This window comes from Anas platyrhynchos, chromosome 16 (genome assembly GCF_047663525.1).
Source record: "Anas platyrhynchos isolate ZD024472 breed Pekin duck chromosome 16, IASCAAS_PekinDuck_T2T, whole genome shotgun sequence".
Classification (NCBI taxonomy): Eukaryota; Metazoa; Chordata; class Aves; order Anseriformes; family Anatidae; genus Anas; species Anas platyrhynchos.
In genome coordinates, this window is record NC_092602.1 from 8,703,405 (window position 1) to 8,717,402 (window position 13,998).

The following is a 13,998-nucleotide window of genomic DNA, read 5'->3' on the forward strand; positions in this document are numbered from 1 at the left end:
GATTTTCTGGAAGTCATCTCTGTTTTGGTATACCAGCATACTTTGATATCTACCCCCAAAGAATTTTAAATGATAACATAGGGAATACTCTATATGAGGTATGTATTTAAGGCATCTGCCTAGTCTGGATTAAATATGAGCAACAGAGAAGGGAATTCTAGCAAATATTTTCAATTTAGGCAACTTCTTTAATATAGAATACATAATGCAGGATTAAAGCTATTTAAATATTATTTAGTCCAACCAAGTAAGGCAATGTGTTCTGTCTCACAGGAAATCAGAGGGGCTGGAGGGGAGCTGAGGATTTTATCATTTGAACACTTCAGTATATTTAAAACAGATGCCTAAAAGTAAGATTTCCAGGTGAAAATAAAGATTAGAACACCTTAAATGTAATTTGTTCTCATTTATCCTGGATGGTAACTGGTTTTAAATTCAGTTTTATCTGAAATGGTGTAAAAATAGTTACAGAGCTTTAGCCTTGAGCGCTCTGAAATAAATTTGATCCAGAGGTTTGGGTTGGGATCCTCTTTATTTTGAACTTTGTTCTTAAATGCACTGGTTAGCGGATGTGTTTCAATTCGATCTGTTCCTTAAAGGTATTCTTTTTTCTTTTTTTTTAAGGTTTGGTGTGTTCTGTGTTCAGAAATGCCTTTGACTCAGTAATGTTATTCTGCAAGAAAATGTCTTGCTTTTTTCTTGAGGTGAAATATTCTCACTGAATTTGAGTGATTTAAGAGAACTCTTCTTAGTTCTCAATTTATATCCTGTTTTTAAGTATGGGTCTTCAGTTCTGCACTTAAGAGTAAATGTTTTAGTGTGTAGTAAAATCTTGTGTCAGAAAGTAGATGTTTTTTCTTCTCTGTAGCAAGTGTGTGACAGTATTGTAGAAGTGACTTGTACGCCTACACTCCACAACGTGAAGGTCAATACAGAAGCAGTGGGCAGGATGTAGGCCAGGCCTGAGGTATGTTGAAACGAGTGTCTGCATGATCTGTGGGGCTGCAACTTTTCTTAACCGTAGTCACTGAAATAGCATTCCCTAACAAGAGTTTTTTTTGTTCGTTTGTTTGTTTTTACCAATTGTCTTACAAGCAGTCACTAGATAATTTGTTTAAAAATGTGGAACTAGTGCCATAAGTATATTTAAGTTGAATGTAATTAAATCAGTTAAATAATATGGGAGGTTGTACTGTAATGAACCGCAGCTATCTGGAGTAGTAAAATAAAAACCTCAGAAGCAATAGCGTTATAATATTCCATTGTATTATATCAGAAAAGCTTAGACTGGAGTCATGGTTGCTTGTCACTTCAATTCTGTACAGGAAGTAGGTTATTATTACAGAACTTGCAACTCAAATTCTGATCAAAAGAGTTTTATGGTGACTTTGATCATAGAGAGAGATTTGGGTTATGTTGTGTGTTACGAAGTCCCAGTACTTGGACTCACCCCTCCCCTGTTTGTGGTTCCACAGAGCACTTACTCAAGAGGGGCTCATGAGGATGTCAGTTTTTCCCAAATACAATTCTTTTCAAAACACAGATACTAATTTAGCACAAAATGCTTACTCCCTTCTCCAGATGGGAAGTTATTAATAGCCAGCAGCTACTGCTAAGACAGAAAAATAATAATCCTGAATTCTCTGCACTTCTTTGCAGTGCCTTTCCCATTGTTCACCCTTTCTTAGCTTCCCTCACTTAGTGTTTTGCCCAGCTTTCATAAAAGCTAGTATCAACAGTATCTTCCTTTGGGGCCCTGCATTTGTGTTTTGGTATCTTAAATAGGTATATTTTCTTTTTCATTTGCAGTCCTAATGGTTGAGTAAGGTATAGTATTCATTAAAATTGCTCAAAAAGTAGCAAATATATGGTTGAAAGCTCCAGTACCTTCCATATAAATTAGTGCTTGATGCTGCAGCCCAGCACTATGAAAAGAGAAGTTAGCTAATTAGCCTCTCCATTCCTGGCAGCTCAAGATTAAAGGAATATTTATCTAATTAAATTGTTTTATTATACTCTTTTCTCATAGAAAAGTTGCTCTGAAACTTCTCCTGTGCAAGTCTTTGTTTAGAAAAAATCTATGATTTAAAAAAACAAAGTAAATAAATGACTGATGCCATCAGTCCTATTCCATGTTAAGGTTTTTATTAATCTTCAACTGTCATTGCCCTCTATATCACCATGGTTTTGTTGAACGCTGTTTATAGAAGTAAATTTTTGTATAAGAAATTCCCTGTTTGAAAAATAAGATCTCAACTTCTTTTAGATGTTCTTTGCTCTTTAGGATATTCAGTTCTTTGGAGCCTTCTTACCCTTATTGTGAACATAGGGTTGAATGCAGTAGAGTGACTTATTTTTACAGGTAGACTTTTGCATTGATTATATAGTGTGAGGAAATACTTGTACTTTTTTCCAATGCTGTGCACAGCTCGCTCCCTTGTTTATGCTTCCTTTTCTTAAACCGTTTTAGACTCTTCACGCCAGAAGCCTCAAAGTTAAGCTCTTAAAAATGAAAGAAACTTGAGAAGGAGACATAACAGTCTGGAGACAAATTCACTGAGCTGTTGACAATATCATATTTTTCAAAAATAAATAGCCCACAGAGTACTGAAATGCCAGTATGTTAACACTATGAGTCTCTGGGCTGGGCAAATTCAGATTCCATAGACTGCAATGGAGTTAGCCTAGGGTAGAGCCTGCAGTGCATGTAACCAGTCCTATTGCTTTAAAAATAAAATCGCAATGTTGGAAGGTTTGAGTGTGAGGGGTGCTGAGCATCTGTAGTTTTGCACTTCAGGAGCTGTTAAAGTGTTCAGTCCTTTCAAAAAAATCTTTCCTGAAGATGGGTGGTTTAAGAATAATGTAGCAGGAATGCTGGTCCAGCAGAGAAAAAACTTAAAGGGAAGGCATGCAGCAATTTTGTTTATGGCCAGAGGTACAAACATTATAAAAGCATTGGAACAAGTGCTAAAGCACTAACTGAACTGTATAAAGGTACCAAGTTCTATCATTTTGCACATTGGAACAAGTGCTAAAGCACTAACTGAACTGTATAAAGGTACCAAGTTCTATCATTTTGCACAAACACTTCAAGCAGGTCAGAGTCGCTGTGAGCCTGAGGAGGGAGTGGTGTGCAGCAGGGTCAGTAGCTGCTTTCTGTCTCTTCTGTGTTGTAACAGGAGCTTGGATGTACACAATGTGGATTTTGTCAAGTTAAATAAGGGTTGCCCTCTAATTGCTCCTTAGAAAAAAAATGAGAATAGTGTTAAGTGAAGAGGAATCATCTGACTTCTTCTTGCTGGGCCTTGAGCTCCAACAGTGTGTTGTATAAAGGTAACTTCTATATATTATTATAGAAAATAAATAGCTGTTGCTCTACAGCTCCCACGTGATGATTCATGCTACCAGTTTTCCTCTATTAATAGTCTACAAAGAATGCTTAAATTTAGATTGAACTCCATCTCGTTCTCTGTCACGCTGAATAGCTTTTGAAGAAATGAAGCCAGTCTCTTTGGGGAGTGCCTTTTATGGAGACTAGTCCAATTCCTGACTTGAAACTACTGAAGATCCTTCACTGGTTCCTGATGTAAGTGCAAATGGCAGAATTTAAACAGGGCTGTGGATATGGTTTTACGTTTCCTTGTGAGCACAAATCTTACCTTAACTGTGGCTCGTTTTCCTTAAGCTAATCTGTATGCTGGAATTAAACCATTTGTGAGAAGGCTTTTGGTCTTTTGACTTTTTTAAAGGACTCCCTCCTCAGATTTTTTTTTCTTATGTTTATTTTAAAATTGCTAACAAATTTCATGATGAGCAAGGTGAGAGAAAAAAATTACATATATATATATATATGTAATAGTTTTTTAATATTTAAGGATTTGCTATTGTTTCCAAAAGACCTCGAATAACCCTGCCTCAGTCTCTTCTCTTAGGCTAAGCCAAGTGCCTTTCACTGCTTTTGGGGAGTTTCAGGCAGTATTTGTAGGTATGGGATTACATACAAGTCCAAACATGTCATTTTAAGTGTCTTCTATACCAACATTGCTTATGTTTGCTAATGCTCAGTTTGATGCATTTTTACAAAATAGGCATCTCTTAAATGCAGTTTTGCATATATCAGATGGTTGTGTCTGGTTAGGAGGAGAAGTTCAGTCAAGCATCCAGCTCCAAAACTGGTAAAGAATAATCTCTGCATGGATGTGAAAGGCTGGCAATAAGAGTTTGTTGCTGATTGGTGTACACAGCATACAGGATTCATGCTGTAAAAGTAAAGCATTGACCATGATCTTAACTCCAATGCAGCACTGATATACAACTTTGCTGTTGTCACTTATCCATTAACCCTGAAGTGGCATCCAGTCAGTGCTTTATGTTGGTCTGCCACGATTTGGGTACTGGCCCATTCGAAATTGTCACATCTAGCAGAAGTGTATGGATAACTCATAGCTAATGGTTTAATGAGCAGAGCTGTCTGTTTGAGGACAGTTTCTAGAAGCTGAAGGATGTGTGATGCAAAAGTACTTCACTTTATCCTCCATATATATATGTATATATACATGACATCTTTTTTTTCTATTTACATAAGCACTTTAATTCTTCCAGATTCTATTCAAGACAAACTGATGATCATTTTCTGTAAGGCAGTTTTCCATACAGCAACCTTAGTACACGTGTATGCCTTTTGTGCTATCTTGCTACATACAACGGTGGGGGGCTGGTTTTGGTTACAGTCCTTATATCAGTCTGTTTTGTGTTTACAGTGGCCTCACTGATGTGCCCAAGCAGGCTGTCGCTAATGCAGTATCAGCAAAGTGAATGGTGAGCTTCATGATAGGTCTAAAGTGGGAAGTCTTTATTTACTGTGCTGTCATCTTTTGAGGGAAGCTTTCCAAGGTTTATTCTACGCTGTATTTCTAGGTTTTATTGCTTTAGCTCAGTTACTAAGTCTGAGGAGGGCAAATAGTCTTATCGCTGCTTTTCAGCTGCCCAAAATTCAGAATTTTGGCTTGTTCAGTTACGAGATAGTGTCCTGTATGTTATTGCAACTCTGCTTTTTAGGAATGCAAAAGCTTTCTTGGCTGCATTTGGGAGAACTGGAAATTTTCCTTTCTTTCCATGCAGTCCTGGACTTCTTTCAGCTCAAGCCAGCAGCCTGCTCTAGACGAGTGGCAGTACCTTCAGTGTAGCTGCTGAGGCTGCTGGAAGCTCTCATGTGTCCAGGTAGTTTCAGCCTTCCTCTTCATGTAGTCCCTTCTCAGACTGTGCCTGGCTATAGCAGTCATAGCAATGCTGTCTTTTTGCCTTCAAGTGTTGCAAAGAAGGGAAAGAAAATTAGTGCTCTATTGTACTGCCCCCCACTTCAGAGATGATTAATATTACCTTTTATAGTTAGTACAAACACTGATTGTATTCCTAAACCTTCAATTTATTGCCATTGTTGACCACTGATAAAGGAGGACATAAGCAGAAAATCTACAGGAAGGACAACACAGAGAATATACACAAGAAATATGATCTGAAGAATGGTGCAGTTCTGTTACTTGACAGAAGCAATAGCATTAATAATAAGCAATTCATAATTCAAAAAGAAGGGAACATTTATTTAAATATTACTGTAGTAATGAAAGATAAGCTATCCAGCTGCTAAATGGGATATAAAACAGCAGCTGCTTAATTGTAAATACTTCGTGTGCAGAAGTAAAAAAATGAGCAAGTAAAAGCAAGAATAATAGAACTGGCTGAGGAGCTCCAGGAGCTGTTAATATTGATTTTAACAAATCTTGAAACACTGCAGATTTTCCAGCTGCACAGAGAAAATCAGTGAGTGATAATGGGAACCTGATATTCCATCCAAATATAGTTGGTAGTGGTAGCCTGAATAATGCCCGTCAGCATGACTTTATGGAAAAGAAGTAATTTCTAAAGCTAGAAGCTTATCACGGTACCATTATCAGCCAGCCCTGTGAAATCACTCAGATATTTGCTTTACATCTTTTATGACTTGCTGATTTAAAAGAAAATCGGCGTAATCTTAAAATTGATTAACTGCAAAAATCAAAGAAGAGTTGCAACTGGGAGAAGAGACTTCCAGTGAAGCATTTTGGGTCTTTCAGAGATAAATTGATCAACATCAGTGACTTGGGAAACTTGTAAAATGCATTGAACATGGGACTGTTGGAAGAAACCAACCCAGTGGCTTAGTAAAGTGAGCTGACTGCAACAACTTCATTTTTAATGTACTCAGGGGCAAAATCATATTTAAAAACTGTAGCCTTGCTCCCTGTATTTTGATTTTCATCTTTCATTAATTTCAATAGGAGGAAGTCATTTGGATGTTTTTGAGGATCTGGGCAAAGACTGGAGGCCACCTCTACAACACTGAAATCATTCCCCAGGAAAGGAGCGATGCTGAACAGGCACAGCAGATCCCGGCAGGCAGCTAACTGCTACAGCATGGCGCTTGCACCCCTACTTCAAATACAGGTGCACAGCATAAATCTCTGTGGAAAACACTACCTCTTGTGCAGGGCAAGAGGGAGGCCGTTATGGGAACAGTACCTGTTTCTAGTGTCTGCATTTTCCAAAAAGCTCTGGCAAGCTTCATGTAGGCAGGCAGCATTTCTAAATTTATCAATATTGCAGTATGTTTTGATGAGGCTCCTAAATTTCTCATAATCTCCCCCGTTGTTTTTTTTTTTTTCTTGAACTGGTTTGTCAGTATATATGGTTCTTAAAATCACTTTGTTATTTCGTGGTGCTCCATCCTTTTCCTGTCACTTCTGTAATTCACAGCTGTATGACTGAGGCAGCCGGTGTGCCAGCCTGCCTTTCTGTCCAGGAGGAGAGCGGAGAAGATAGCATGGGTGCCTGATCCTGCTGCCAGCAATAAATCTTTGATGCTTCGAGGCTCACGGGTTTTGAGGTTGGTGCTGAAGTGGCTTGTACCAGGTTTGCTGTTTTTTCTACTGTGTCGATGCACCAAAAAAAGCTTGGTGCAAGCATCCAGCCGTAGCTGTCCCCTGCTCGGAGAAGTCTGGGCTGGCCGCTGTGGAAATGAACGTGGTTTGCAAAGGCTGGGGTCTGCTGTGGTGTCTGTGGAGTCACGCTAGTGGGTTTTCCTGTTTGTAAAGTCAAACCGATAGGGACAATGTGGATAAATTGCTCACTAGGATGCAAAATTTAAAAAACAGAAATAAAAAACTTAGAAGATGCCTGCAAAGAGCAGTGGGTGCAAATTCTTGAGAGGTTCTCTCCAAACTTCAGAGTGGCCGAGGGCTGAGCAACGGGTGCCGGGGCAGAGCAGGGGTGCCGGGGGAGACATGCGGCCCCACAGGCACGGCCGTGGCCTGCGCTGCAGCCTGCCCAGTGGGAAATGTGGAACTTCTGTGAAATATTTAGTATCTTTATTGTGAGTTTTTAAACACTTCCAGAGTAGTTAGTGTGCAAGGATCCCCTTTCCGTTCTGCTGGTGGTGATGAGGGGAAGCAGAGCCTGGAAGGAGCTGGGAGTTTGTGTGTAACCCTGGGAACACTGTGTGGTGCCACCTGGCCCGGCGGTCGGCTTCAGCAGGGGTTCAGCCTAGAAAGACCTGGCTGCTTACAGGGAAAGCCCTCCTCTCCCTGCCCGTCATTACACTCGGCTGAAAGGCTCTAAAAGCCGCTTTTTCTGTCACTCGCAGGTCCCTCAAGCCAAGCCCTGGACCTCCGCAGCCGCTTCGCGGTGCTGCCCCTCCGCCAGGTAACGCCGGGGGCTCTGAGAGGGCTCTGAGAGGGCTCCGGGGGGGCCCGGCCCGGCTCGGCTCCGCTCCGCCCCGCTCCACCCGCGCCGCCCTCCAGGGGGAGCCGCCGGCTCCCGGCCGCCGGGCTGCCCGCGTCCTGAGGCGGAGGGCGCCGCGGGGCGGGAGCGGGGCAGCGGCAGTGAGGTGCGGAGCGGCGCGGAGCCGGAGCCAGAGCCCCGGGGGGCAGGTGGGTGAGGCGGGCCCGGCCCCGCGCTGAGGGGCGGCGGGGGGCGGCTGCCGGGCCCCGGCCGTTGCCGGGAGAGGTTCAACTTCCCCCGCGGCGCCTGAGCGGAGCTCTCCTGCCTCCGCTGCCCACGGGACCGGCGGGATTTGGCTGTAAGTTGCCCCGGCCCGCGTGGGTTTCTTCGGCTCTTCGCGCCTTGCTCGCTCCCAGCTGTCAGTCCCCGCCACACCCCCGCGCCCGGAGCTGTTTGCCCCGCGGCTCTGCCTCCAGACAGCGGGCGCTGGACTTTGTTCCCCTGCACCCAGACCTCCTCCTCCTCCTGCCGGCTCTTCGGCTGCTGTTCGTGCTCGAAAGCAATCAGCTGTGAAACAGCGATTCCCGAGGAGCACCCTGCATCCTGTAAGCTGCTCCGTAGCGTTTATCAAGGGAGATTTCCACGCACTTTGCAATCAGGCGAAAGGGAAAAAGGGCAGGGACTTAGTAGACGGCACTAAACCCGCACGCAGTTTATCCCGCTCCTCGCTCCGCAAGCCCTGACCCTCATCTGTGCCAAGTGACCCAAACAGGTTGGGGGCAGCGACCCTGCCACCCTGACCAGGTTCTCCCTCGGCGTGGGTGCATGGTGGGGATGTCGGCGGAGCCGCGAGGCCCTGAGGGACCCAGTGGTGCTGCACTACGGGGAGAGGGCTGCTGAAGGAAAGGGGCATCGGGCTGTCCAGGGCCGGCTGCTGCCAGAACTGCTGGAGGGATGTGCGAGAAGGCTTTCTGCCCCGCGGGACGGGGCTCCTGGGCCCTGCCGGGGTGACCTGTCCTGGCAGAGGTGCCGCGGCTCATCGTGGAGGAGAGCGTCAAGCAGCAGGTGCGCTCCCGGCGTGCGGTGCCTTTGTGGGGACGTTCCTGGGAGGAGACCTTTCTGCGCGTTGTGGTGTGGTGTAAGTGTCGTCCAGAAGCTCCCCGGTTACTTTAATGCTCTTTTATGTCCTGGTGCGGTGTGAGCTTGGGGTAGATCTTGAGTGCAGACTTACTGCTGGCTTTGTTGCTAGCTTAAAAATAGTAAAGGTGGCCAAGTACCTTCTCCCAAACTGTTCTGGGCAGAGGGGTCACAGAGGAGAAAGGAAGGGTTAACTTAAGCAACGTGACTCATTTGGCAAATACTAGTTAATAGAATCGCCTTAACTACTTAAAATTATTTTCCTAAGCAGATGGTCAACTATTAGATAACTCTATCTTTGGATGTATTTGTTTTCAGGTTTCTTATCTGACTGGTAAGTCTCAGACCTGTGTAACACAAGAACTGTAGTAATTGATAAATCCATTCTTCTGCATGAGGGAAAGCATGGCCAGCTCCTGCCGTTACAGAGGGACACCCCCCCAGGCGTATTGCCAAAAAGATTAGATAACAACCAACAGGCATATGAGAAATATTTAAATTGAATTAGACCTGTGGAAAAAATACCGTGTTTTGAATTTCCATTTTAAAAAATCAATATAAATGTAATTGTAATCATAAATAGAATGGAAACGAAATCCTGTCTAATGTGGCAAATGGATTAAATTCTAGGAAAGCTATGAACCTCTGAATTTGTAGGGGAAACACATGGGTACAGACTGCAAACATGTATGTGTATATATAAAATAAAAATGACCTATTTCAGGGTACACAAAAAAAAAAAGGCAAGCAGACTCCTTTTTAACGCTGTTCCTGGGACAAGTCTGCAATTTACACGTGTACATAATCTGTCTCTCTTTCCATACATATTTTTATATCTAAAAAATGGAATCAGCATGATTCTGTGCCAGATCAGGGGATGTCAGCCCAGTAATGATGTTCTTAGCCTCTGTCCTTCTGACAGTGGGTTCAAAAGCCTCCTACCAGGTCTCCTGTATTTGCATTTCTATTTCTGCTGATATTTTAATAGGATGTCTCCATAAGGGCTGCTGGCACTGTTGCTTTTGAATGTAATCAACTTTTGAAAGCTATTCATCTTTTTGTTTAATCTTCAATAGTGGATTTTATGCTGAGCCATGTGGTTAAGCCCTCTTAAGAACCACTGGGAAAAGCTCAGTCCAGCAGGAGGCTTGGAGGGTCAGTTGTAAATCTTCACTCTTCCTTTCAGTTACGTTTCTCTGAAGGGTCTGGGCTGGCCAGCCATGCGTGTCCCCTCTGGTCTTGAACCTGGTATCTTTTCCATCTGGCGTGGATGGAAAACCCCCTACCTTCACCGCTTCCTTTCTGCGTGGTGGCTGTAGATTATGTGATCTCGTCTATACAGGACGCTTAAGGTTTCACAGATATTTCGACCAAAACGTTTTCACTGAGCTACAGCTCTTCGCTTTGGTGTGATGTTTCCACCCACGTTTTTGCATGTGAAATGGAACGAAGCATGTTGTGGCTAAGCTCTGCCTGAGAGTTCTGCGCAGCTGCGAGAGTGAGGTATTTTTTTCATCCATAGGCTGGCATTGGCATCTGTCTCTTACTGCACTGCAAAGTTTGTCCTTTGCTTTGAACAGCTCTTGAATTCTCTTCATCCTCTGTGGATGGTAAATAACTCTCTAGGTCCTTCCTTGTGGTATGCTTTCCATCTGAAAATAGAGATGGGCTGTTGAAGCTCTTTCTTTTTTCTTCTTCTTTTGTTGTTAGACTCTTAGCTAAAAAACAAGATCTTGATCTGTGATTCAAGGAATAGGGGAGGGTTCTCACATGTCCTTGTAGAGCCAGGCAGCCCCTTTCATCAGGGGTCTGTTACTTAGGACCAGAAAGCTTGGTTTCATCATGGATCACCTTCAGGTTTGACATCTGGAAATAGCATCTGAACAGCCTTGGCAAACTACCTGAATGCAACAGCACTGATTCCTTGCCTCTCTTTTCATTTTAAAAAGGAAGAGAAAGTTGCTTAATGTGATGCTCATGCAGCTGGATTGTGGTTTGGTCCATTAGGAGTAAAGAACCGGCAGCATTTTGCCTCTGGAGGGTAAGTGGATCTGGGCAGATGCACTGAAGGTGGTTTAATCTCTGAAGGCTTCCGTTTCTTCTGTAGAATCAGAAGATGCCTTTCCCCTCACTAACATTGCATCTGAGTCAGGAAGAATTATTGGTTGTATTGCACTTTTTTTTTTCTAAAGTAAACCTCTGTAGATCGGAATGGCCAGATGGCGCATACAACTCTCAATTATGGAAAATATCCTCAGGAGGTACTTTGAGGTCATCTAATCCATGCCTCTGCCCAAAGGCAGGATCAGCTGTGCTTGTGCCTTTCCTGTGACAGCTATTTCTCCATCCTGCTCCTTAAGACCTGCGGTGGAGTCTCCACGCTTTCCTGCAATGCAGGACACACCCTGATGTCCATCTTCAATTTCCTTTGCTGTTACTCATTTGTCCATGGTGGGCAACCCACAGAGGAATCAGTGAAGAGAACGTAGAACTCCTTCAGCAAATGCAGGGAGTAGTTAAGTGGCAGTTCATAAGAGTGTGATCTCTTTCCCTCCTCCACCTGAGTTCTGTAAGGAGCAAACCATACAAAACGTGGCTAATTTGTGCCTGTATGGCTTGAGGTAGGCAGCAGCGTGGGAGGGATGGGGTAAGAAGACTGTGCTACATTTCTGGATGGTGGTGCGACTGCAAAGTGAGGATAAAGTTGCTGGGATAAACACACAACGATGAGGTTATGAAAAGAACTGATGAGCCACTAAAGGAATGCTTTGGAAAGTTCAGAGAAGAGCCAAGCACATCAAGATGGCTTCTGTAAAACATCTGTGTTCAGGGTGATCGCTGGTGTTAGGCAAAAGTGTTAACAAAGCTTTGGCACGTGTTTGAGCACAAGCATTGTCCCTTCCTGTTCAGGACACCCAGGGTTTAGTTCAGTGCTTTAAGCAGACATCAGTGCTGTGTGTGGCATCCCAGTGGGGCTGGCAGAGAATAGGATAGTACCTGAGGGAGACACGTGCCTTTCTGAAGTGATGGCAGAGGGCTCTGGTGATGGTTTGGAGCACTTTAGATGTCCCTATCCACTTACATTTAAGCAACCGACTCAAACCCCATCACTTTATTTTGACTTGCTCTGGAGAATGGTTGCTTTCCCATCATTGGCCTTATTAGTTGACTAATTAAGAAAAAAAAAAACAGGTAGAATAAAATATATTATTATATTATATTATATATTAGAAATTATATCCAAATGCCATCACAAAAGATATACAAGAGCAGGAGTACTGGAACCTCCTTGCTCTTAAAGCAGCAGTAAATCCAGTGCCAGGAAGACCAGGCTTGAAACTTTGTTTTGAGGCTATTGCTAGTGTTATTTTTAATTTTACCTATCTCGATATGTTTTGAAAAGTTGCACATTTCAAGCCCAAATAAAATAATTTGCTACAACTACAGCAGTGGAAGGCAGGATTTGAAAAGAAATGACAGCTACAAGATGGATCGTGTTTATCTTCGATGATAGGTCAGAGGTTGCATGCAGCAGGCTTATCACTGTCTGACAGGTAACAAGATAAAGGCCAGGTGTTACATGGGGATGTGGAAAGACCTAAAAACAGGAATACTGAATACTTTCCACTGCATTTTTAGGGAACACTTGCAAACAATGCGTCTGAGACAATGGAGGAGTTAGCGGGGGGTGAAACTTCTTGCAGAGATGGTTTGAGCCAGGGACGGGGGAGGGAAAGGCTCTCTTGTACAGAGGATGAGGGAATCTTCCTGTCCCTTGCTGCTTCAAGGAGAGGAAAGGGGGGTTTTCCTGCAGCTTTGGAGACGTGACGAATGACATGCTGGGCTCCTGTCTGTGCGTCGATTAGCATTTGTGATTACACTCAGATCCAGGGTGGAAGGCACTCAGCTGTTCTCAGGAGGCCTCCGGTGCTTGCAGATTGGGGCTCTTTTATCTGCCAGCCAGCCGAGATAGAGCGCTCCCTGCCTCCTGTCACAGGGACACGTGTGGCTCCTTCTTCAGCAGCTCCTCAAGGAGGGCAGGAGAGGGATCTGATCATTCACTCAGCTGAGCCCGAGCCAGCGCCAGCTGGGGGTCATGTCTGCATATCTCTCTGCACCAGAGTCCTTCTGCATCTGAGTGAGTAATGCTGTTGAACACAGGGAAGTGTAATTTGGTGTCATTTTGCTGTTTTAATGCATCTTTTTGTGGGTGTGAAGTTTCCACTGTTTTTCCTGTTAGAAGTAGTTTCTTTCCTTGTTTAGTATTCAGATCTCAATGTCTCTGCCATTCTTCTCCTGCTCTTGCTTCTTTGAGGTTATTTTGGCTCAGTTTTACAAACCCTCCTCTCACTTCTTATCTCCTTTTCATTTTCTTACAAGGGGAGCCAAAGTGTTTCTGTTCTCCTCGTCTGTTCTGTTGTGTGCCCAGTTATCCACATCTCCCTTCTCACACCAACAAAGTCCTCTACACACCGACCTGACGTTTTGGTTGCTGAGGTTCCCCCAGAATAGGATTGCCAGATCCTGGTATGAATCAGTTGTTAAGGTTAAGGAGTTAAGGGAAGTAGGCTGTTAAGTATCGTATTCCGTGTTGATAACAGCTTTGGTTTCAGTATTAGATCCGTATACCTGGGCACAGGCTGGCATTTTCCATAGGAAACATTTCCCAGGATAAAAGACAGCTAAGTGTGTGGTTGTTTAATACGATCTTCAGAAGAAAGACACGTGGTTGAAATTGATTTGAATAATTACAGTTTCCACATACGTCCAATCCACAGGTCAGTGCCCAGGTTCAATGGGACGATGGAAAATAACATCAGACTGTCTTGGGCAGGCACCAGCACCATTACAGTTCCTGGAGCATGTGCAGGGAAGCACACTGACTTTTTTTAAAGTTAGTTAAGTCTTCTACAGCTTTGGTTCTGGGGAGAAATGACCTGTGTTAAGGGCTGCCTGGTCAGGGGTTCTTTAAAATACCCCAATTCCAAAAAGTGCTTCTCTCTCAGAAATCCAGCCTCTTTAGCTGGATCTGTTAAGAGTGAGATACCTGACTTTGTCAGCTTGCTTAAATGCTGATCCAAACTCTGCTGGAGCATTATGATGCAT

The 13,998-nt window shown here is 43.7% G+C and overlaps 1 protein-coding gene across 8 annotated transcripts in view; it reads left to right on the forward strand.

The window, feature by feature from the left end:
• The first annotated feature begins 6,541 nt into the window (after window positions 1–6,541).
• Window positions 6,542–13,998, forward strand: part of ADORA2A (adenosine A2a receptor) — a 30,125-nt gene continuing 22,668 nt past the window's right edge. Inside the window, exons 1-2 of one of the 8 annotated variants that reach the window (XM_027470085.3) lie at window positions 6,542–6,922; window positions 7,679–7,737. The gene's annotated coding sequence lies outside the window, so the exon portion shown is untranslated. The other 7 variants (XM_072024320.1, XM_027470083.3, XM_005023565.6 and 4 more) reach the window with 7 other exon arrangements.